The 22872-nt window shown below is 33.4% G+C and overlaps 24 non-coding genes across 24 annotated transcripts; all 24 read right to left on the minus strand.

Moving 5' to 3' along the window:
• Nucleotides 1-629: 629 nt before the first annotated feature.
• On the minus strand, nucleotides 630-845 carry LOC144343634 (small nucleolar RNA U3). The gene has a single exon (XR_013419009.2). It is a non-coding gene; the product is annotated as a small nucleolar RNA U3 (small nucleolar RNA).
• Nucleotides 846-1583: 738 nt separating this feature from the next.
• On the minus strand, nucleotides 1584-1799 carry LOC146729142 (small nucleolar RNA U3). The gene has a single exon (XR_014928568.1). It is a non-coding gene; the product is annotated as a small nucleolar RNA U3 (small nucleolar RNA).
• Nucleotides 1800-2537: 738 nt separating this feature from the next.
• LOC146729143 (small nucleolar RNA U3) lies at nucleotides 2538-2753 on the minus strand. Its single transcript, XR_014928580.1, has one exon. It is a non-coding gene; the product is annotated as a small nucleolar RNA U3 (small nucleolar RNA).
• A 738-nt stretch (nucleotides 2754-3491) lies between these two features.
• On the minus strand, nucleotides 3492-3704 carry LOC146729144 (small nucleolar RNA U3). Its single transcript, XR_014928581.1, has one exon. It is a non-coding gene; the product is annotated as a small nucleolar RNA U3 (small nucleolar RNA).
• A 737-nt stretch (nucleotides 3705-4441) lies between these two features.
• LOC146729145 (small nucleolar RNA U3) lies at nucleotides 4442-4657 on the minus strand. Its single transcript, XR_014928555.1, has one exon. It is a non-coding gene; the product is annotated as a small nucleolar RNA U3 (small nucleolar RNA).
• A 738-nt stretch (nucleotides 4658-5395) lies between these two features.
• LOC146729146 (small nucleolar RNA U3) lies at nucleotides 5396-5611 on the minus strand. The gene has a single exon (XR_014928556.1). It is a non-coding gene; the product is annotated as a small nucleolar RNA U3 (small nucleolar RNA).
• Nucleotides 5612-6349: 738 nt separating this feature from the next.
• Nucleotides 6350-6565, minus strand: LOC146729147 (small nucleolar RNA U3). The gene has a single exon (XR_014928582.1). It is a non-coding gene; the product is annotated as a small nucleolar RNA U3 (small nucleolar RNA).
• Nucleotides 6566-7303: 738 nt separating this feature from the next.
• On the minus strand, nucleotides 7304-7519 carry LOC146729148 (small nucleolar RNA U3). Its single transcript, XR_014928587.1, has one exon. It is a non-coding gene; the product is annotated as a small nucleolar RNA U3 (small nucleolar RNA).
• A 738-nt stretch (nucleotides 7520-8257) lies between these two features.
• Nucleotides 8258-8473, minus strand: LOC146729149 (small nucleolar RNA U3). Its single transcript, XR_014928532.1, has one exon. It is a non-coding gene; the product is annotated as a small nucleolar RNA U3 (small nucleolar RNA).
• A 738-nt stretch (nucleotides 8474-9211) lies between these two features.
• LOC144343629 (small nucleolar RNA U3) lies at nucleotides 9212-9427 on the minus strand. The gene has a single exon (XR_013419006.2). It is a non-coding gene; the product is annotated as a small nucleolar RNA U3 (small nucleolar RNA).
• Nucleotides 9428-10167: 740 nt separating this feature from the next.
• On the minus strand, nucleotides 10168-10383 carry LOC144343626 (small nucleolar RNA U3). Its single transcript, XR_013419003.2, has one exon. It is a non-coding gene; the product is annotated as a small nucleolar RNA U3 (small nucleolar RNA).
• Nucleotides 10384-11121: 738 nt separating this feature from the next.
• On the minus strand, nucleotides 11122-11337 carry LOC146729150 (small nucleolar RNA U3). The gene has a single exon (XR_014928527.1). It is a non-coding gene; the product is annotated as a small nucleolar RNA U3 (small nucleolar RNA).
• Nucleotides 11338-12075: 738 nt separating this feature from the next.
• LOC146729151 (small nucleolar RNA U3) lies at nucleotides 12076-12291 on the minus strand. The gene has a single exon (XR_014928558.1). It is a non-coding gene; the product is annotated as a small nucleolar RNA U3 (small nucleolar RNA).
• A 737-nt stretch (nucleotides 12292-13028) lies between these two features.
• LOC144343649 (small nucleolar RNA U3) lies at nucleotides 13029-13244 on the minus strand. The gene has a single exon (XR_013419023.1). It is a non-coding gene; the product is annotated as a small nucleolar RNA U3 (small nucleolar RNA).
• Nucleotides 13245-13981: 737 nt separating this feature from the next.
• LOC144343624 (small nucleolar RNA U3) lies at nucleotides 13982-14197 on the minus strand. The gene has a single exon (XR_013419001.2). It is a non-coding gene; the product is annotated as a small nucleolar RNA U3 (small nucleolar RNA).
• Nucleotides 14198-14935: 738 nt separating this feature from the next.
• LOC146729152 (small nucleolar RNA U3) lies at nucleotides 14936-15151 on the minus strand. The gene has a single exon (XR_014928559.1). It is a non-coding gene; the product is annotated as a small nucleolar RNA U3 (small nucleolar RNA).
• A 737-nt stretch (nucleotides 15152-15888) lies between these two features.
• Nucleotides 15889-16104, minus strand: LOC144343620 (small nucleolar RNA U3). Its single transcript, XR_013418998.2, has one exon. It is a non-coding gene; the product is annotated as a small nucleolar RNA U3 (small nucleolar RNA).
• Nucleotides 16105-16841: 737 nt separating this feature from the next.
• Nucleotides 16842-17057, minus strand: LOC146729153 (small nucleolar RNA U3). Its single transcript, XR_014928538.1, has one exon. It is a non-coding gene; the product is annotated as a small nucleolar RNA U3 (small nucleolar RNA).
• A 738-nt stretch (nucleotides 17058-17795) lies between these two features.
• LOC146729154 (small nucleolar RNA U3) lies at nucleotides 17796-18011 on the minus strand. Its single transcript, XR_014928560.1, has one exon. It is a non-coding gene; the product is annotated as a small nucleolar RNA U3 (small nucleolar RNA).
• Nucleotides 18012-18748: 737 nt separating this feature from the next.
• On the minus strand, nucleotides 18749-18964 carry LOC144343615 (small nucleolar RNA U3). The gene has a single exon (XR_013418993.2). It is a non-coding gene; the product is annotated as a small nucleolar RNA U3 (small nucleolar RNA).
• A 738-nt stretch (nucleotides 18965-19702) lies between these two features.
• Nucleotides 19703-19918, minus strand: LOC146729155 (small nucleolar RNA U3). Its single transcript, XR_014928561.1, has one exon. It is a non-coding gene; the product is annotated as a small nucleolar RNA U3 (small nucleolar RNA).
• A 737-nt stretch (nucleotides 19919-20655) lies between these two features.
• On the minus strand, nucleotides 20656-20871 carry LOC146729156 (small nucleolar RNA U3). Its single transcript, XR_014928541.1, has one exon. It is a non-coding gene; the product is annotated as a small nucleolar RNA U3 (small nucleolar RNA).
• A 738-nt stretch (nucleotides 20872-21609) lies between these two features.
• On the minus strand, nucleotides 21610-21825 carry LOC146729157 (small nucleolar RNA U3). The gene has a single exon (XR_014928545.1). It is a non-coding gene; the product is annotated as a small nucleolar RNA U3 (small nucleolar RNA).
• A 738-nt stretch (nucleotides 21826-22563) lies between these two features.
• LOC146729158 (small nucleolar RNA U3) lies at nucleotides 22564-22779 on the minus strand. Its single transcript, XR_014928562.1, has one exon. It is a non-coding gene; the product is annotated as a small nucleolar RNA U3 (small nucleolar RNA).
• Between the last annotated feature and the right edge of the window lie 93 nt (nucleotides 22780-22872).

A 22872-nucleotide genomic window follows, 5' to 3' on the forward strand; every position in this document is an offset into this window, starting at 1 on the left:
GTTTGAATAATTTCTGACAATAATTTCCATTTGCCAATATACAATGTTCGATGTATATTATTATAATTAGATATACATTTGATTTCGGATATACAATTAGGATTATGTTTTCACCCTCTCACTGAATACGATTTAAATGATTGACATGAAACACCACGAGAAAGTGTTCGAATATAATGCCACAGTTTTTGGTCTGAGAAGTCTCCGACGAAAAGTGTGACGTTATATCCGATACCCAAGCCTTTTGAGTGAGTGTTTCTTAATCATACCAGGAATAAAAACTCTAAAACTGAAAAAAATCAATAATGGGAAAATTACAAGTGCACAATGCTAAATACGTGTTAGCTTTCATAAATAGCAAACGATGAATCGTACGCTTTAAGATTTTCTCATGAATAATTATCGCGAATATAAATAATAAGGTATCAGAAGTATAATTTCTGTGTCAAGAGGTATTGAATAATTCATGAAAAATTACAAAACAACCAAACCCTAAAACCAACTCTAACCTAAACCCCAAAACTCCGGCCAAAATAGGATTAAAAGTGCCCCTCCAGATTAATCACACACAATAGAATAGTATGACATTATTGATGGTGGTTTATTTTGATTTAACACAAAAAAGGGAAACCACTCAGAATGTGTTCACTTCCTCCATGGACAATTGCTTGGAATGGAACGTTCATCAATGACCAACATCAGTTGCAATAGAAACAACAATATATATCGTTTTCACGCTCAGAAGAGAACACTGTAACTCATCATTATGGTTTGCGTTTCTCGTCACTTTTCAGTGATGGAATCGTGATACATACTATAGAAATGATCCCTAAAAGTATGATCTTACTGAATACACATCTTAAGGAATATTATATCCAAGTATTTACAACAATCTGAACATGGTTTTGACCACTGCATCGTGTGGCATATTTAATCACATATCCGAATCGTAATGTTTGAATAATTTCTGACAATAATTTACATTTGCCAATATACAATGTTCGATGTATATTATTATAATTAGATATACATTTGATTTCGGATATACAATTAGGATTATGTTTTCACCCTCTCACTGAATACGATTTAAATGATTGACATGAAACACCACGAGAAAGTGTTCGAATATAATGCCACAGTTTTTGGTCTGAGAAGTCTCCGACGAAAAGTGTGACGTTATATCCGATACCCAAGCCTTTTGAGTGAGTGTTTCTTAATCATACAAGGAATAAAAACTCTAAAACTGAAAAAAATCAATAATAGGAAAATTACAAGTGCACAATGCTAAATACGTGTTAGCTTTCATAAATAGCAAACGATGAATCGTACGCTTTAAGATTTTCTCATGAATAATTATCGCGAATATAAATAATAAAGTATCAGAAGTATAATTTCTGTGTCAAGAGGTATTGAATAATTCATGAAAAATTACAAAACAACCAAACCCTAAAACCATCTCTAGCCTGAACCCCAAAACTCCGGCCAAAATAGGATTAAAAGTGCCCCTCCAGATTAATCACACACAATAGAATAGTATGACATTATGATGATGGTTTATTTTGATTTAACAGAAAAAAAGGGAAACCACTCTGAATGTGTTCACTTCCTCCATGGACAATTGCTTGGAATAGAACGTTCATCACTGACCAACATCAGTTGCAATAGAAACAACAATATAGGTCGTTTTCACGCTCAGAAGAGAACACTGTAACTCATCATTATGGTTTGCGTTTCTCGTCACTTTTCAGTGATGGAATCGTGATACATACTATAGAAATGATCCCTAAAAGTATGATCTTACTGAATACACATCTTAAGGAATATTATATCCAAGTATTTACAACAATCTGAACATGGTTTTGACCACTGCATCGTGTGGCATATTTAATCACATATCCGAATCGTAATGTTTGAATAATTTCTGACAATAATTTCCATTTGCCAATATACAATGTTCGATGTATATTATTATAATTAGATATACATTTGATTTCGGATATACAATTAGGATTATGTTTTCACCCTCTCACTGAATACGATTTAAATGATTGACGTGAAACACCACGAGAAAGTGTTCGAATATAATGCCACAGTTTTTGGTCTGAGAAGTCTCCGACGAAAAGTGTGACGTTATATCCGATACCCAAGCCTTTTGAGTGAGTGTTTCTTAATCATACCAGGAATAAAAACTCTAAAACTGAAAAAAATCAATAATAAGAAAATTACAAGTGCACAATGCTAAACACGTGTTAGCTTTCATAAATAGTAAACGATGAATCGTACGCTTTAAGATTTTCTCATGAATAATTATCGCGAATATAAATAATAAAGTATCAGAAGTATAATTTCAGTGTCAAGAGGTATTGAATAATTCATGAAAAATTACAAAACAACCAAACCCTAAAACCAACTCTACCTTAACCCCAAAAACTCCGGCCAAAATAGGATTAAAAGTGCCCCTCCAGATTAATCACACACAATAGAATAGTATGACATTATGATGGTGGCTTATTTTGATTTAACAGAAAAAAAGGGAAACCACTCTGAATGTGTTCACTTCCTCCATGGACAATTGCTTGGAATGGAACGTTCATCAATGACCAACATCAGTTGCAATAGAAACAACAATATAGGTCGTTTTCACGCTCAGAAGCGAACACTGTAACTCATCATTATGGTTTGCGTTTCTCGTCACTTTTCAGTGATGGAATCGTGATACATACTATAGAAATTATCCCTAAAAGTGTGATCTTACTGAATACACATCTTAAGGAATATTATATCCAAGTATTTACAACAATCTGAACATGGTTTTGACCACTGCATCGTGTGGCATATTTAATCACATATTCGAATCGTAATGTTTGAATAATTTCTGACAATAATTTACATTTGCCAATATACAATGTTCGATGTATATTATTATAATTAGATATACATTTGATTTCGGATATACAATTAGGATTATGTTTTCAGCCTCTCACTGAATACGATTTAAATGATTGACATGAAACACCACGAGAACGTGTTCGAATATAATGCCACAGTTTTTGGTCTGAGAAGTCTCCGACGAAAAGTGTGACGTTATATCCGATACCCAAGCCTTTTGAGTGAGTGTTTCTTAATCATACCAGGAATAAAAACTCTAAAACTGAAAAAAATCAATAATGGGAAAATTACAAGTGCACAATGCTAAATACGTGTTAGCTTTCATAAATAGCAAACGATGAATCGTACGCTTTAAGATTTTCTCATGAATAATTATCGCGAATATAAATAATAAGGTATCAGAAGTATAATTTCTGTGTCAAGAGGTATTGAATAATTCATGAAAAATTACAAAACAACCAAACCCTAAAACCAACTCTAACCTAAACCCCAAAACTCCGGCCAAAATAGGATTAAAAGTGCCCCTCCAGATTAATCACACACAATAGAATAGTATGACATTATTGATGGTGGTTTATTTTGATTTAACAGAAAAAAGGGAAACCACTCTGAATGTGTTCACTTCCTCCATGGACAATTGCTTGGAATGGAACGTTCATCAATGACCATCAGTTGCAATAGAAACAACAATATAGGTCGTTTTCACGCTCAGAAGAGAACACTGTAACTCATCATTATGGTTTGCGTTTCTAGTCACTTTTCAGTGATTGAATCGTGATACATACTATAGAAATGATCCCTAAAAGTATGATCTTACTGAATACACATCTTAAGGAATATTATATCCAAGTATTTACAACAATCTGAACATGGTTTTGACCACTGCATCGTGTGGCATATTTAATCACATATCCGAATCGTAATGTTTGAATAATTTCTGACAATAATTTCCATTTGCCAATATACAATGTTCGATGTATATTATTATAATTAGATATACATTTGATTTCGGATATACAATTAGGATTATGTTTTCACCCTCTCACTGAATACGATTTAAATGATTGACGTGAAACACCACGAGAAAGTGTTCGAATATAATGCCACAGTTTTTGGTCTGAGAAGTCTCCGACGAAAAGTGTGACGTTATATCCGATACCCAAGCCTTTTGAGTGAGTGTTTCTTAATCATACCAGGAATAAAAACTCTAAAACTGAAAAAAATCAATAATGAGAAAATTACAAGTGCACAATGCTAAATACGTGTTAGCTTTCATAAATAGCAAACGATGAATCGTACGCTTTAAGATTTTCGCATGAATAATTATCGCGAATATAAATAATAAAGTATCAGAAGTATAATTTCTGTGTCAAGAGTATTGAATAATTCATGAAAAATTACAAAACAACCAAACCCTAAAACCATCTCTAGCCTGAACCCCAAAACTCCGGCCAAAATAGGATTAAAAGTGCCACTCCAGATTAATCACACACAATAGAATAGTATGACACTATGATGATGGTTTATTTTGATTTAACAGAAAAAAAGGGAAACCACTCTGAATGTGTTCACTTCCTCCATGGACAATTGCTTGGAATGGAACGTTCATCACTGACCAACATCAGTTGCAATAGAAACAACAATATAGGTCGTTTTCACGCTCAGAAGAGAACACTGTAACTCATCATTATGGTTTGCGTTTCTCGTCACTTTTCAGTGATGGAATCGTGATACATACTATAGAAATGATCCCTAAAAGTATGATCTTAGTGAAAACACATCTTAAGGAATATTATATCCAAGTATTTACAACAATCTGAACATGGTTTTGACCACTGCATCGTGTGGCATATTTAATCACATATCCGAATCGTAATGTTTGAATAATTTCTGACAATAATTTACATTTGCCAATATACAATGTTCGATGTATATTATTATAATTAGATATACATTTGATTTCGGATATACAATTAGGATTATGTTTTCACCCTCTCACTGAATACGATTTAAATGATTGACGTGAAACACCAATAGAAAGTGTTCGAATATAATGCCACAGTTTTTGGTCTGAGAAGTCTCCGACGAAAAGTGTGACGTTATATCCGATACCCAAGCCTTTTGAGTGAGTGTTTCTTAATCATACAAGGAATAAAAACTCTAAAACTGAAAAAAATCAATAATAGGAAAATTACAAGTGCACAATGCTAAATACGTGTTAGCTTTCATAAATAGCAAACGATGAATCGTACGCTTTAAGATTTTCTCATGAATAATTATCGCGAATATAAATAATAAAGTATCAGAAGTATAATTTCTGTGTCAAGAGGTATTGAATAATTCATGAAAAATTACAAAACAACCAAACCCTAAAACCATCTCTAGCCTGAACCCCAAAACTCCGGCCAAAATAGGATTAAAAGTGCCCCTCCAGATTAATCACACACAATAGAATAGTATGACATTATGATGATGGTTTATTTTGATTTAACAGAAAAAAAGGGAAACCACTCTGAATGTGTTCACTTCCTCCATGGACAATTGCTTGGAATGGAACGTTCATCACTGACCAACATCAGTTGCAATAGAAACAACAATATAGGTCGTTTTCACGCTCAGAAGAGAACACTGTAACTCATCATTATGGTTTGCGTTTCTCGTCACTTTTCAGTGATGGAATCGTGATACATACTATAGAAATGATCCCTAAAAGTATGATCTTACTGAATACACATCTTAAGGAATATTATATCCAAGTATTTACAACAATCTGAACATGGTTTTGACCACTGCATCGTGTGGCATATTTAATCACATATCCGAATCGTAATGTTTGAATAATTTCTGACAATAATTTCCATTTGCCAATATACAATGTTCGATGTATATTATTATAATTAGATATACATTTGATTTCGGATATACAATTAGGATTATGTTTTCACCCTCTCACTGAATACGATTTATATGATTGACGTGAAACACCACGAGAAAGTGTTCGAATATAATGCCACAGTTTTTGGTCTGAGAAGTCTCCGACGAAAAGTGTGACGTTATATCCGATACCCAAGCCTTTTGAGTGAGTGTTTCTTAATCATACCAGGAATAAAAACTCTAAAACTGAAAAAAATCAATAATAGGAAAATTACAAGTACACAATGCTAAATACGTGTTAGCTTTCATAAATAGCAAACGATGAATCGTACGCTTTAAGATTTTCTCATGAATAATTATCGCGAATATAAATAATAAAGTATCAGAAGTATAATTTCAGTGTCAAGAGGTATTGAATAATTCATGAAAAATTACAAAACAACCAAACCCTAAAACCAACTCTACCTTAACCCCAAAAACTCCGGCCAAAATAGGATTAAAAGTGCCCCTCCAGATTAATCACACACAATAGAATAGTATGACATTATGATGGTGGTTTATTTTGATTTAACAGAAAAAAAGGGAAACCACTCTGAATGTGTTCACTTCCTCCATGGACAATTGCTTGGAATGGAACGTTCATCAATGACCAACATCAGTTGCAATAGAAACAACAATATAGGTCGTTTTCACGCTCAGAAGCGAACACTGTGACTCATCATTATGGTTTGCGTTTCTCGTCACTTTTCAGTGATGGAATCGTGATACATACTATAGAAATTATCCCTAAAAGTGTGATCTTACTGAATACACATCTTAAGGAATATTATATCCAAGTATTTACAACAATCTGAACATGGTTTTGACCACTGCATCGTGTGGCATATTTAATCACATATCCGAATCGTAATGTTTGAATAATTTCTGACAATAATTTACATTTGCCAATATACAATGTTCGATGTATATTATTATAATTAGATATACATTTGATTTCGGATATACAATTAGGATTATGTTTTCAGCCTTTCACTGAATACGATTTAAATGATTGACATGAAACACCACGAGAACGTGTTCGAATATAATGCCACAGTTTTTGGTCTGAGAAGTCTCCGACGAAAAGTGTGACGTTATATCCGATACCCAAGCCTTTTGAGTGAGTGTTTCTTAATCATACCAGGAATAAAAACTCTAAAACTGAAAAAAATCAATAATGGGAAAATTACAAGTGCACAATGCTAAATACGTGTTAGCTTTCATAAATAGCAAACGATGAATCGTACGCTTTAAGATTTTCTCATGAATAATTATTGCGAATATAAATAATAAAGTATCAGAAGTATAATTTCTGTGTCAAGAGGTATTGAATAATTCATGAAAAATTACAAAACAACCAAACCCTAAAACCATCTCTAGCCTGAACCCCAAAACTCCGGCCAAAATAGGATTAAAAGTGCCACTCCAGATTAATCACACACAATAGAATAGTATGACATTATGATGATGGTTTATTTTGATTTAACAGAAAAAAAGGGAAAGCACTCTGAATGTGTTCACTTCCTCCATGGACAATTGCTTGGAATGGAACGTTCATCACTGACCAACATCAGTTGCAATAGAAACAACAATATAGGTCGTTTTCACGCTCAGAAGAGAACACTGTAACTCATCATTATGGTTTGCGTTTCTCGTCACTTTTCAGTGATGGAATCGTGATACATACTATAGAAATGATCCCTAAAAGTATGATCTTAGTGAAAACACATCTTAAGGAATATTATATCCAAGTATTTACAACAATCTGAACATGGTTTTGACCACTGCATCGTGTGGCATATTTAATCACATATCCGAATCGTAATGTTTGAATAATTTCTGACAATAATTTACATTTGCCAATATACAATGTTCGATGTATATTATTATAATTAGATATACATTTGATTTCGGATATACAATTAGGATTATGTTTTCACCCTCTCACTGAATACGAATTAAATGATTGACGTGAAACACCACGAGAAAGTGTTCGAATATAATGCCACAATTTTTGGTCTGAGAAGTCTCCGACGAAAAGTGTGACGTTATATCCGATACCCAAGCCTTTTGAGTGAGTGTTTCTTAATCATACCAGGAATAAAAACTCTAAAACTGAAAAAAATCAATAATAGGAAAATTACAAGTGCACAATGCTAAATACGTGTTAGCTTTCATAAATAGCAAACGATGAATCATACGCTTTAAGATTTTCTCATGAATAATTATCGCGAATATAAACAATAAAGTATCAGAAGTATAATTTCAGTGTCAAGAGGTATTGAATAATTCATGAAAAATTACAAAACAACCAAACCCTAAAACCAACTCTAACCTAAACCCCAAAACTCCGGCCAAAATAGGATGAAAAGTGCCCCTCCAGATTAGTCACACACAATAGAATAGTATGACATTATTGATGGTGGTTTATTTTGATTTAACAGAAAAAAGGGAAACCACTCAGAATGTGTTCACTTCCTCCATGGACAATTGCTTGGAATGGAACGTTCATCAATGACCAACATCAGTTGCAATAGAAACAACAATATAGGTCGTTTTCACGCTCAGAAGAGAACACTGTAACTCATCATTATGGTTTGCGTTTCTCGTCACTTTTCAGTGATGGAATCGTGATACATACTATAGAAATGATCCCTAAAAGTATGATCTTAGTGAAAACACATCTTAAGGAATATTATATCCAAGTATTTACAACAATCTGAACATGGTTTTGACCACTGCATCGTGTGGCATATTTAATCACATATCCGAATCGTAATGTTTGAATAATTTCTGACAATAATTTACATTTGCCAATATACAATGTTCGATGTATATTATTATAATTAGATATACATTTGATTTCGGATATACAATTAGGATTATGTTTTCACCCTCTCACTGAATACGAATTAAATGATTGACGTGAAACACCACGAGAAAGTGTTCGAATATAATGCCACAATTTTTGGTCTGAGAAGTCTCCGACGAAAAGTGTGACGTTATATCCGATACCCAAGCCTTTTGAGTGAGTGTTTCTTAATCATACCAGGAATAAAAACTCTAAAACTGAAAAAAATCAATAATAGGAAAATTACAAGTGCACAATGCTAAATACGTGTTAGCTTTCATAAATAGCAAACGATGAATCATACGCTTTAAGATTTTCTCATGAATAATTATCGCGAATATAAACAATAAAGTATCAGAAGTATAATTTCAGTGTCAAGAGGTATTGAATAATTCATGAAAAATTACAAAACAACCAAACCCTAAAACCAACTCTAACCTAAACCCCAAAACTCCGGCCAAAATAGGATGAAAAGTGCCCCTCCAGATTAGTCACACACAATAGAATAGTATGACATTATTGATGGTGGTTTATTTTGATTTAACAGAAAAAAGGGAAACCACTCAGAATGTGTTCACTTCCTCCATGGACAATTGCTTGGAATGGAACGTTCATCAATGACCAACATCAGTTGCAATAGAAACAACAATATAGGTCGTTTTCACGCTCAGAAGGGAACACTGTAACTCATCATTGTGGTTTGCGTTTCTCGTCACTTTTCAGTGATGGAATCGTGATACATACTATAGAAATGATCCCTAAAAGTATGATCTTACTGGATACACATCTTAAGGAATATTATATCCAAGTATTTACAACAATCTGAACACGGTTTTGACCACTGCATCATGGGGCATATTTAATTACATATCCGAATCGTAATGTTTGAATAATTTCTGACAATAATTTACATTTACCAATATACAATGTTCGCTGTATATTATTATAATTAGATGTACATTTGATTTCGGATATACAATTAGGATTATGTTTTCAGCCTCTCACTGAATACGATTTAAATTACTGACGTGAAACACCACGAGAAAGTGTTCGAATATAATGCCACAGTTTTTGGTCTGAGAAGTCTCCGACGAAAAGTGTGACGTTATATCCGATACCCAAGCCTTTTGAGTGAGTGTTTCTTAATCATACCAGGAATAAAAACTCTAAAACTGAAAAAAAAATCAATAATGGGAAAATTACAAGTGCACAATGCTAAATACGTGTTAGCTTTCATAAATAGCAAACGATGAATCGTACGCTTTAAGATTTTCTCATGAATAATTATTGCGAATATAAATAATAAAGTATCAGAAGTATAATTTCTGTGTCAAGAGGTATTGAATAATTCATGAAAAATTACAAAACAACCAAACCCTAAAACCATCTCTAGCCTGAACCCCAAAACTCCGGCCAAAATAGGATTAAAAGTGCCCCTCCAGATTAATCACACACAATAGAAAAGTATGACATTATGATGATGGTTTATTTTGATTTAACAGAAAAAAAGGGAAACCACTCTGAATGTGTTCACTTCCTCCATGGACAATTGCTTGGAATGGAACGTTCATCACTGACCAACATCAGTTGCAATAGAAACAACAATATAGGTCGTTTTCACGCTCAGAAGAGAACACTGTAACTCATCATTATGGTTTGCGTTTCTCGTCACTTTTCAGTGATGGAATCGTGATACATACTATAGAAATGATCCCTAAAAGTATGATCTTACTGAATACACATCTTAAGGAATATTATATCCAAGTATTTACAACAATCTGAACATGGTTTTGACCACTGCATCGTGTGGCATATTTAATCACATATCCGAATCGTAATGTTTGAATAATTTCTGACAATAATTTCCATTTGCCAATGTACAATGTTCGATGTATATTATTATAATTAGATATACATTTGATTTCGGATATACAATTAGGATTATGTTTTCACCCTCTCACTGAATACGATTTAAATGATTGACGTGAAACACCACGAGAAAGTGTTCGAATATAATGCCACAGTTTTTGGTCTGAGAAGTCTCCGACGAAAAGTGTGACGTTATATCCGATACCCAAGCCTTTTGAGTGAGTGTTTCTTAATCATACCAGGAATAAAAACTCTAAAACTGAAAAAAATCAATAATGGGAAAATTACAAGTGCACAATGCTAAATACGTGTTAGCTTTCATAAATAGCAAACGATGAATCGTACGCTTTAAGATTTTCTCATGAATAATTATCGCGAATATAAATAATAAGGTATCAGAAGTATAATTTCTGTGTCAAGAGGTATTGAATAATTCATGAAAAATTACAAAACAACCAAACCCTAAAACCAACTCTAACCTAAACCCCAAAACTCCGGCCAAAATAGGATTAAAAGTGCCCCTCCAGATTAATCACACACAATAGAATAGTATGACATTATTGATGGTGGTTTATTTTGATTTAACAGAAAAAATGGAAACCACTCAGAATGTGTTCACTTCCTCCATGGACAATTGCTTGGAATGGAACGTTCATCAATGACCAACATCAGTTGCAATAGAAACAACAATATAGGTCGTTTTCACGCTCAGAAGAGAACACTGTAACTCATCATTGTGGTTTGCGTTTCTCGTCACTTTTCAGTGATGGAATCGTGATACATACTATAGAAATGATCCCTAAAAGTATGATCTTACTGGATACACATCTTAAGGAATATTATATCCAAGTATTTACAACAACCTGAACACGGTTTTGACCACTGCATCATGGGGCATATTTAATTACATATCCGAATCGTAATGTTTGAATAATTTCTGACAATAATTTACATTTACCAATATACAATGTTCGATGTATATTATTATAATTAGATGTACATTTGATTTCGGATATACAATTAGGACTATGTTTTCAGCCTCTCACTGAATACGATTTAAATTACTGACGTGAAACACCACGAGAAAGTGTTCGAATATAATGCCACATTTTTTGGTCTGAGAAGTCTCCGACGAAAAGTGTGACGTTATATCCGATACCCAAGCCTTTTGAGTGAGTGTTTCTTAATCATACCAGGAATAAAAACTCTAAAACTGAAAAAAATCAATAATGAGAAAATTACAAGTGCACAATGCTAAATACGTGTTCGCTTTCATAAATAGCAAACGATGAATCGTACGCTTTAAGATTTTCTCATGAATAATTATCGCGAATATAAATAATAAAGTATCAGAAGTATAATTTCTGTGTCAAGAGGTATTGAATAATTCATGAAAAATTACAAAACAACCAAACCCTAAAACCATCTCTAGCCTGAACCCCAAAACTCCGGCCAAAATAGGATTAAAAGTGCCCCTCCAGATTAATCACACACAATAGAAAAGTATGACATTATGATGATGGTTTATTTTGATTTAACAGAAAAAAAGGGAAACCACTCTGAATGTGTTCACTTCCTCCATGGACAATTGCTTGGAATGGAACGTTCATCACTGACCAACATCAGTTGCAATAGAAACAACAATATAGGTCGTTTTCACGCTCAGAAGAGAACACTGTAACTCATCATTATGGTTTGCGTTTCTCGTCACTTTTCAGTGATGGAATCGTGATACATACTATAGAAATGATCCCTAAAAGTATGATCTTACTGAATACACATCTTAAGGAATATTATATCCAAGTATTTACAACAATCTGAACATGGTTTTGACCACTGCATCGTGTGGCATATTTAATCACATATCCGAATCGTAATGTTTGAATAATTTCTGACAATAATTTCCATTTGCCAATGTACAATGTTCGATGTATATTATTATAATTAGATATACATTTGATTTCGGATATACAATTAGGATTATGTTTTCACCCTCTCACTGAATACGATTTAAATGATTGACGTGAAACACCACGAGAAAGTGTTCGAATATAATGCCACAGTTTTTGGTCTGAGAAGTCTCCGACGAAAAGTGTGACGTTATATCCGATACCCAAGCCTTTTGAGTGAGTGTTTCTTAATCATACCAGGAATAAAAACTCTAAAACTGAAAAAAATCAATAATAGGAAAATTACAAGTGCACAATGCTAAATACGTGTTAGCTTTCATAAATAGCAAACGATGAATCGTACGCTTTAAGATTTTCTCATGAATAATTATCGCGAATATAAATAATAAAGTATCAGAAGTATAATTTCAGTGTCAAGAGGTATTGAATAATTCATGAAAAATTACAAAACAACCAAACCCTAAAACCAACTCTACCTTAACCCCAAAACCCCGGCCAAAATAGGATTAAAAGTGCCCCTCCAGATTAATCACACACAATATAATAGTATGACATTATGATGGTGGTTTATTTTGATTTAACAGAAAAAAAGGGAAACCACTCTGAATGTGTTCACTTCCTCCATGGACAATTGCTTGGAATGGAACGTTCATCAATGACCAACATCAGTTGCAATAGAAACAACAATATAGGTCGTTTTCACGCTCAGAAGAGAACACTGTAACTCATCATTATGGTTTGCGTTTCTCGTCACTTTTCAGTGATGGAATCGTGATACATACTATAGAAATGATCCCTAAAAGTATGATCTTACTGAATACACATCTTAAGGAATATTATATCCAAGTATTTACAACAATCTGAACATGGTTTTGACCACTGCATCGTGTGGCATATTTAATCACATATCCGAATCGTAATGTTTGAATAATTTCTGACAATAATTTCCATTTGCCAATGTACAATGTTCGATGTATATTATTATAATTAGATATACATTTGATTTCGGATATACAATTAGGATTATGTTTTCACCCTCTCCCTGAATACGATTTAAATGATTGACGTGAAACACCACGAGAAAGTGTTCGAATATAATGCCACAGTTTTTGGTCTGAGAAGTCTCCGACGAAAAGTGTGACGTTATATCCGATACCCAAGCCTTTTGAGTGAGTGTTTCTTAATCATACCAGGAATAAAAACTCTAAAACTGAAAAAAATCAATAATAGGAAAATTACAAGTGCACAATGCTAAATACGTGTTAGCTTTCATAAATAGCAAACGATGAATCGTACGCTTTAAGATTTTCTCATGAATAATTATCGCGAATATAAATAATAAAGTATCAGAAGTATAATTTCAGTGTCAAGAGGTATTGAATAATTCATGAAAAATTACAAAACAACCAAACCCTAAAACCAACTCTACCTTAACCCCAAAACTCCGGCCAAAATAGGATTAAAAGTGCCCCTCCAGATTAATCACACACAATAGAATAGTATGACATTATGATGGTGGTTTATTTTGATTTAACAGAAAAAAAGGGAAACCACTCTGAATGTGTTCACTTCCTCCATGAACAATTGCTTGGAATGGAACGTTCATCAATGACCAACATCAGTTGCAATAGAAACAACAATATAGGTCGTTTTCACGCTCAGAAGAGAACACTGTAACTCATCATTATGGTTTGCGTTTCTCGTCACTTTTCAGTGATGGAATCGTGATACATACTATAGAAATGATCCCTAAAAGTATGATCTTACTGAATACACATCTTAAGGAATATTATATCCAAGTATTTACAACAATCTGAACATGGTTTTGACCACTGCATCGTGTGGCATATTTAATCACATATCCGAATCGTAATGTTTGAATAATTTCTGACAATAATTTCCATTTGCCAATATACAATGTTCGATGTATATTATTATAATTAGATGTACATTTGATTTCGGATATACAATTAGGACTATGTTTTCAGCCTCTCACTGAATACGATTTAAATTACTGACGTGAAACACCACGAGAAAGTGTTCGAATATAATGCCACAGTTTTTGGTCTGAGAAGTCTCCGACGAAAAGTGTGACGTTATATCCGATACCCAAGCCTTTTGAGTGAGTGTTTCTTAATCATACCAGGAATAAAAACTCTAAAACTGAAAAAAATCAATAATGAGAAAATTACAAGTGCACAATGCTAAATACGTGTTAGCTTTCATAAATAGCAAACGATGAATCGTACGCTTTAAGATTTTCTCATGAATAATTATCGCGAATATAAATAATAAAGTATCAGAAGTATAATTTCTGTGTCAAGAGGTATTGAATAATTCATGAAAAATTACAAAACAACCAAACCCTAAAACCATCTCTAGCCTGAACCCCAAAACTCCGGCCAAAATAGAATTAAAAGTGCCCCTCCAGATTAATCACACACAATAGAATAGTATGACATTATGATGATGGTTTATTTTGATTTAACAGAAAAAAAGGGAAACCACTCTGAATGTGTTCACTTCCTCCATGGACAATTGCTTGGAATGGAACGTTCATCACTGACCAACATCAGTTGCAATAGAAACAACAATATAGGTCGTTTTCACGCTCAGAAGAGAACACTGTAACTCATCATTATGGTTTGCGTTTCTCGTCACTTTTCAGTGATGGAATCGTGATACATACTATAGAAATGATCCCTAAAAGTATGATCTTACTGAATACACATCTTAAGGAATATTATATCCAAGTATTTACAACAATCTGAACATGGTTTTGACCACTGCATCGTGTGGCATATTTAATCACATATCCGAATCGTGATGTTTGAATAATTTCTGACAATAATTTCCATTTGCCAATGTACAATGTTCGATGTATATTATTATAATTAGATATACATTTGATTTCGGATATACAATTAGGATTATGTTTTCACCCTCTCACTGAATACGATTTAAATGATTGACGTGAAACACCACGAGAAAGTGTTCGAATATAATGCCACAGTTTTTGGTCTGAGAAGTCTCCGACGAAAAGTGTGACGTTATATCCGATACCCAAGCCTTTTGAGTGAGTGTTTCTTAATCATACCAGGAATAAAAACTCTAAAACTGAAAAAAATCAATAATAGGAAAATTACAAGTGCACAATGCTAAATACGTGTTAGCTTTCATAAATAGCAAACGATGAATCGTACGCTTTAAGATTTTCTCATGAATAATTATCGCGAATATAAATAATAAAGTATCAGAAGTATAATTTCAGTGTCAAGAGGTATTGAATAATTCATGAAAAATTACAAAACAACCAAACCCTAAAACCAACTCTACCTTAACCCCAAAACTCCGGCCAAAATAGGATTAAAAGTGCCCCTCCAGATTAATCACACACAATAGAATAGTATGACATTATGATGGTGGTTTATTTTGATTTAACAGAAAAAAAGGGAAACCACTCTGAATGTGTTCACTTCCTCCATGGACAATTGCTTGGAATGGAACGTTCATCAATGACCAACATCAGTTGCAATAGAAACAACAATATAGGTCGTTTTCACGCTCAGAAGAGAACACTGTAACTCATCATTATGGTTTGCGTTTCTCGTCACTTTTCAGTGATGGAATCGTGATACATACTATAGAAATGATCCCTAAAAGTATGATCTTACTGAATACACATCTTAAGGAATATTATATCCAAGTATTTACAACAATCTGAACATGGTTTTGACCACTGCATCGTGTGGCATATTTAATCACATATCCGAATCGTAATGTTTGAATAATTTCTGACAATAATTTCCATTTGCCAATGTACAATGTTCGATGTATATTATTATAATTAGATATACATTTGATTTCGGATATACAATTAGGATTATGTTTTCACCCTCTCCCTGAATACGATTTAAATGATTGACGTGAAACACCACGAGAAAGTGTTCGAATATAATGCCACAGTTTTTGGTCTGAGAAGTCTCCGACGAAAAGTGTGACGTTATATCCGATACCCAAGCCTTTTGAGTGAGTGTTTCTTAATCATACCAGGAATAGAAACTCTAAAACTGAAAAAAATCAATAATAGGAAAATTACAAGTGCACAATGCTAAATACGTGTTAGCTTTCATAAATAGCAAACGATGAATCGTACGCTTTAAGATTTTCTCATGAATAATTATCGCGAATATAAATAATAAAGTATCAGAAGTATAATTTCAGTGTCAAGAGGTATTGAATAATTCATGAAAAATTACAAAACAACCAAACCCTAAAACCAACTCTACCTTAACCCCAAAACTCCGGCCAAAATAGGATTAAAAGTGCCCCTCCAGATTAATCACACACAATAGAATAGTATGACATTATGATGGTGGTTTATTTTGATTTAACAGAAAAAAAGGGAAACCACTCTGAATGTGTTCACTTCCTCCATGAACAATTGCTTGGAATGGAACGTTCATCAATGACCAACATCAGTTGCAATAGAAACAACAATATAGGTCGTTTTCACGCTCAGAAGAGAACACTGTAACTCATCATTATGGTTTGCGTTTCTCGTCACTTTTCAGTGATGGAATCGTGATACATACTATAGAAATGATCCCTAAAAGTATGATCTTACTGAATACACATCTTAAGGAATATTATATCCAAGTATTTACAACAATCTGAACATGGTTTTGACCACTGCATCGTGTGGCATATTTAATCACATATCCGAATCGTAATGTTTGAATAATTTCTGACAATAATTTCCATTTGCCAATATACAATGTTCGATGTATATTATTATAATTAGATGTACATTTGATTTCGGATATACAATTAGGACTATGTTTTCAGCCTCTCACTGAATACGATTTAAATTACTGACGTGAAACACCACGAGAAAGTGTTCGAATATAATGCCACATTTTTTGGTCTGAGAAGTCTCCGACGAAAAGTGTGACGTTATATCCGATACCCAAGCCTTTTGAGTGAGTGTTTCTTAATCATACCAGGAATAAAAACTCTAAAACTGAAAAAAATCAATAATGAGAAAATTACAAGTGCACAATGCTAAATACGTGTTAGCTTTCATAAATAGCAAACGATGAATCGTACGCTTTAAGATTTTCTCATGAATAATTATCGCGAATATAAATAATAAAGTATCAGAAGTATAATTTCTGTGTCAAGAGGTATTGAATAATTCATGAAAAATTACAAAACAACCAAACCCTAAAACCATCTCTAGCCTGAACCCCAAAACTCCGGCCAAAATAGGATTAAAAGTGCCCCTCCAGATTAATCACACACAATAGAAAAGTATGACATTATGATGATGGTTTATTTTGATTTAACAGAAAAAAAGGGAAACCACTCTGAATGTGTTCACTTCCTCCATGGACAATTGCTTGGAATGGAACGTTCATCACTGACCAACATCAGTTGCAATAGAAACAACAATATAGGTCGTTTTCACGCTCAGAAGAGAACACTGTAACTCATCATTATGGTTTGCGTTTCTCGTCACTTTTCAGTGATGGAATCGTGATACATACTATAGAAATGATCCCTAAAAGTATGATCTTACTGAATACACATCTTAAGGAATATTATATCCAAGTATTTACAACAATCTGAACATGGTTTTGACCACTGCATCGTGTGGCATATTTAATCACATATCCGAATCGTAATGTTTGAATAATTTCTGACAATAATTTCCATTTGCCAATGTACAATGTTCGATGTATATTATTATAATTAGATATACATTTGATTTCGGATATACAATTAGGATTATGTTTTCACCCTCTCACTGAATACGATTTAAATGATTGACGTGAAACACCACGAGAAAGTGTTCGAATATAATGCCACAGTTTTTGGTCTGAGAAGTCTCCGACGAAAAGTGTGACGTTATATCCGATACCCAAGCCTTTTGAGTGAGTGTTTCTTAATCATACCAGGAATAAAAACTCTAAAACTGAAAAAAATCAATAATAGGAAAATTACAAGTGCACAATGCTAAATACGTGTTAGCTTTCATAAATAGCAAACGATGAATCGTACGCTTTAAGATTTTCTCATGAATAATTATCGCGAATATAAATAATAAAGTATCAGAAGTATAATTTCAGTGTCAAGAGGTATTGAATAATTCATGAAAAATTACAAAACAACCAAACCCTAAAACCAACTCTACCTTAACCCCAAAACTCCGGCCAAAATAGGATTAAAAGTGCCCCTCCAGATTAATCACACACAATAGAATAGTATGACATTATGATGGTGGTTTATTTTGATTTAACAGAAAAAAAGGGAAACCACTCTGAATGTGTTCACTTCCTCCATGGACAATTGCTTGGAATGGAACGTTCATCAATGACCAACATCAGTTGCAATAGAAACAACAATATAGGTCGTTTTCACGCTCAGAAGAGAACACTGTAACTCATCATTATGGTTTGCGTTTCTCGTCACTTTTCAGTGATGGAATCGTGATACATACTATAGAAATGATCCCTAAAAGTATGATCTTACTGAATACACATCTTAAGGAATATTATATCCAAGTATTTACAACAATCTGAACATGGTTTTGACCACTGCATCGTGTGGCATATTTAATCACATATCCGAATCGTAATGTTTGAATAATTTCTGACAATAATTTCCATTTGCCAATATACAATGTTCGATGTATATTATTATAATTAGATGTACATTTGATTTCGGATATACAATTAGGACTATGTTTTCAGCCTCTCACTGAATACGATTTAAATTACTGACGTGAAACACCACGAGAAAGTGTTCGAATATAATGCCACATTTTTTGGTCTGAGAAGTCTCCGACGAAAAGTGTGACGTTATATCCGATACCCAAGCCTTTTGAGTGAGTGTTTCTTAATCATACCAGGAATAAAAACTCTAAAACTGAAAAAAATCAATAATGAGAAAATTACAAGTGCACAATGCTAAATACGTGTTAGCTTTCATAAATAGCAAACGATGAATCGTACGCTTTAAGATTTTCTCATGAATAATTATCGCGAATATAAATAATAAAGTATCAGAAGTATAATTTCTGTGTCAAGAGGTATTGAATAATTCATGAAAAATTACAAAACAACCAAACCCTAAAACCATCTCTAGCCTGAACCCCAAAACTCCGGCCAAAATAGGATTAAAAGTGCCCCTCCAGATTAATCACACACAATAGAAAAGTATGACATTATGATGATGGTTTATTTTGATTTAACAGAAAAAAAGGGAAACCACTCTGAATGTGTTCACTTCCTCCATGGACAATTGCTTGGAATGGAACGTTCATCACTGACCAACATCAGTTGCAATAGAAACAACAATATAGGTCGTTTTCACGCTCAGAAGAGAACACTGTAACTCATCATTATGGTTTGCGTTTCTCGTCACTTTTCAGTGATGGAATCGTGATACATACTATAGAAATGATCCCTAAAAGTATGATCTTACTGAATACACATCTTAAGGAATATTATATCCAAGTATTTACAACAATCTGAACATGGTTTTGACCACTGCATCGTGTGGCATATTTAATCACATATCCGAATCGTAATGTTTGAATAATTTCTGACAATAATTTCCATTTGCCAATGTACAATGTTCGATGTATATTATTATAATTAGATATACATTTGATTTCGGATATACAATTAGGATTATGTTTTCACCCTCTCACTGAATACGATTTAAATGATTGACGTGAAACACCACGAGAAAGTGTTCGAATATAATGCCACAGTTTTTGGTCTGAGAAGTCTCCGACGAAAAGTGTGACGTTATATCCGATACCCAAGCCTTTTGAGTGAGTGTTTCTTAATCATACCAGGAATAAAAACTCTAAAACTGAAAAAAATCAATAATAGGAAAATTACAAGTGCACAATGCTAAATACGTGTTAGCTTTCATAAATAGCAAACGATGAATCGTACGCTTTAAGATTTTCTCATGAATAATTATCGCGAATATAAATAATAAAGTATCAGAAGTATAATTTCAGTGTCAAGAGGTATTGAATAATTCATGAAAAATTACAAAACAACCAAACCCTAAAACCAACTCTACCTTAACCCCAAAACTCCGGCCAAAATAGGATTAAAAGTGCCCCTCCAGATTAATCACACACAATAGAATAGTATGACATTATGATGGTGGTTTATTTTGATTTAACAGAAAAAAAGGGAAACCACTCTGAATGTGTTCACTTCCTCCATGGACAATTGCTTGGAATGGAACGTTCATCAATGACCAACATCAGTTGCAATAGAAACAACAATATAGGTCGTTTTCACGCTCAGAAGAGAACACTGTAACTCATCATTATGGTTTGCGTTTCTCGTCACTTTTCAGTGATGGAATCGTGATACATACTATAGAAATGATCCCTAAAAGTATGATCTTACTGAATACACATCTTAAGGCATATTATATCCAAGTATTTACAACAATCTGAACATGGTTTTGACCACTGCATCGTGTGGCATATTTAATCACATATCCGAATCGTAATGTTTGAATAATTTCTGACAATAATTTCCATTTGCCAATGTACAATGTTCGATGTATATTATTATAATTAGATATACATTTGATTTCGGATATACAATTAGGATTATGTTTTCACCCTCTCCCTGAATACGATTTAAATGATTGACGTGAAACACCACGAGAAAGTGTTCGAATATAATGCCACAGTTTTTGGTCTGAGAAGTCTCCGACGAAAAGTGTGACGTTATATCCGATACCCAATCCTTTTGAGTGAGTGTTTCTTAATCATACCAGGAATAAAAACTCTAAAACTGAAAAAAATCAATAATAGGAAAATTACAAGTGCACAATGCTAAATACGTGTTAGCTTTCATAAATAGCAAACGATGAATCGTACGCTTTAAGATTTTCTCATGAATAATTATCGCGAATATAAATAATAAAGTATCAGAAGTATAATTTCTGTGTCAAGAGGTATTGAATAATTCATGAAAAATTACAAAACAACCAAACCCTAAAACCATCTCTAGCCTGAACCCCAAAACTCCGGCCAAAATAGGATTAAAAGTGCCCCTCCAGATTAATCACACACAATAGAATAGTATGACATTATGATGATGGTTTATTTTGATTTAACAGAAAAAAAGGGAAACCACTCTGAATGTGTTCACTTCCTCCATGGACAATTGCTTGGAATGGAACGTTCATCACTGACCAACATCAGTTGCAATAGAAACAACAATATAGGTCGTTTTCACGCTCAGAAGAGAACACTGTAACTCATCATTGTGGTTTGCGTTTCTCGTCACTTTTCAGTGATGGAATCGTGATACATACTATAGAAATGATCCCTAAAAGTATGATCTTACTGGATACACATCTTAAGGAATATTATATCCAAGTATTTACAACAACCTGAACACGGTTTTCACCACTGCATCATGGGGCATATTTAATTGCATATCCGAATCGTAATGTTTGAATAATTTCTGACAATAATTTACATTTACCAATATACAATGTTCGATGTATATTATTATAATTAGATGTACATTTGATTTCGGATATACAATTAGGACTATGTTTTCAGCCTCTCACTGAATACGATTTAAATTACTGACGTGAAACACCACGAGAAAGTGTTCGAATATAATGCCACAGTTTTTGGTCTGAGAAGTCTCCGACGAAAAGTGTGACGTTATATCCGATACCCAAGCCTTTTGAGTGAGTGTTTCTTAATCATACCAGGAATAAAAACTCTAAAACTGAAAAAAATCAATAATGAGAAAATTACAAGTTCACAATGCTAAATACGTGTTAGCTTTCATAAATAGCAAACGATGAATCGTACGCTTTAAGATTTTCTCATGAATAATTATCGCGAATATAAATAATAAAGTATCAGAAGTATAATTTCTGTGTCAAGAGGTATTGAATAATTCATGAAAAATTACAAAACAACCAAACCCTAAAACCATCTCTAGCCTGAACCCCAAAACTCCGGCCAAAATAGGATTAAAAGTGCCCCTCCAGATTAATCACACACAATAGAATAGTATGACATTATGATGATGGTTTATTTTGATTTAACAGAAAAAAAGGGAAACCACTCTGAATGTGTTCACTTCCTCCATGGACAATTGCTTGGAATGGAACGTTCATCACTGACCAACATCAGTTGCAATAGAAACAACAATATAGGTCGTTTTCACGCTCAGAAGAGAACACTGTAACTCATCATTATGGTTTGCGTTTCTCGTCACTTTTCAGTGATGGAATCGTGATACATACTATAGAAATGATCCCTAAAAGTATGATCTTACTGAATACACATCTTAAGGAATATTATATCCAAGTATTTACAACAATCTGAACATGGTTTTGACCACTGCATCGTGTGGCATATTTAATCAC

The sequence above is a fragment of the Saccoglossus kowalevskii genome, chromosome 22, assembly GCF_978046115.1.
Source record: "Saccoglossus kowalevskii chromosome 22, keSacKowa6.1, whole genome shotgun sequence".
Taxonomy (NCBI): Eukaryota; Metazoa; Hemichordata; class Enteropneusta; family Harrimaniidae; genus Saccoglossus; species Saccoglossus kowalevskii.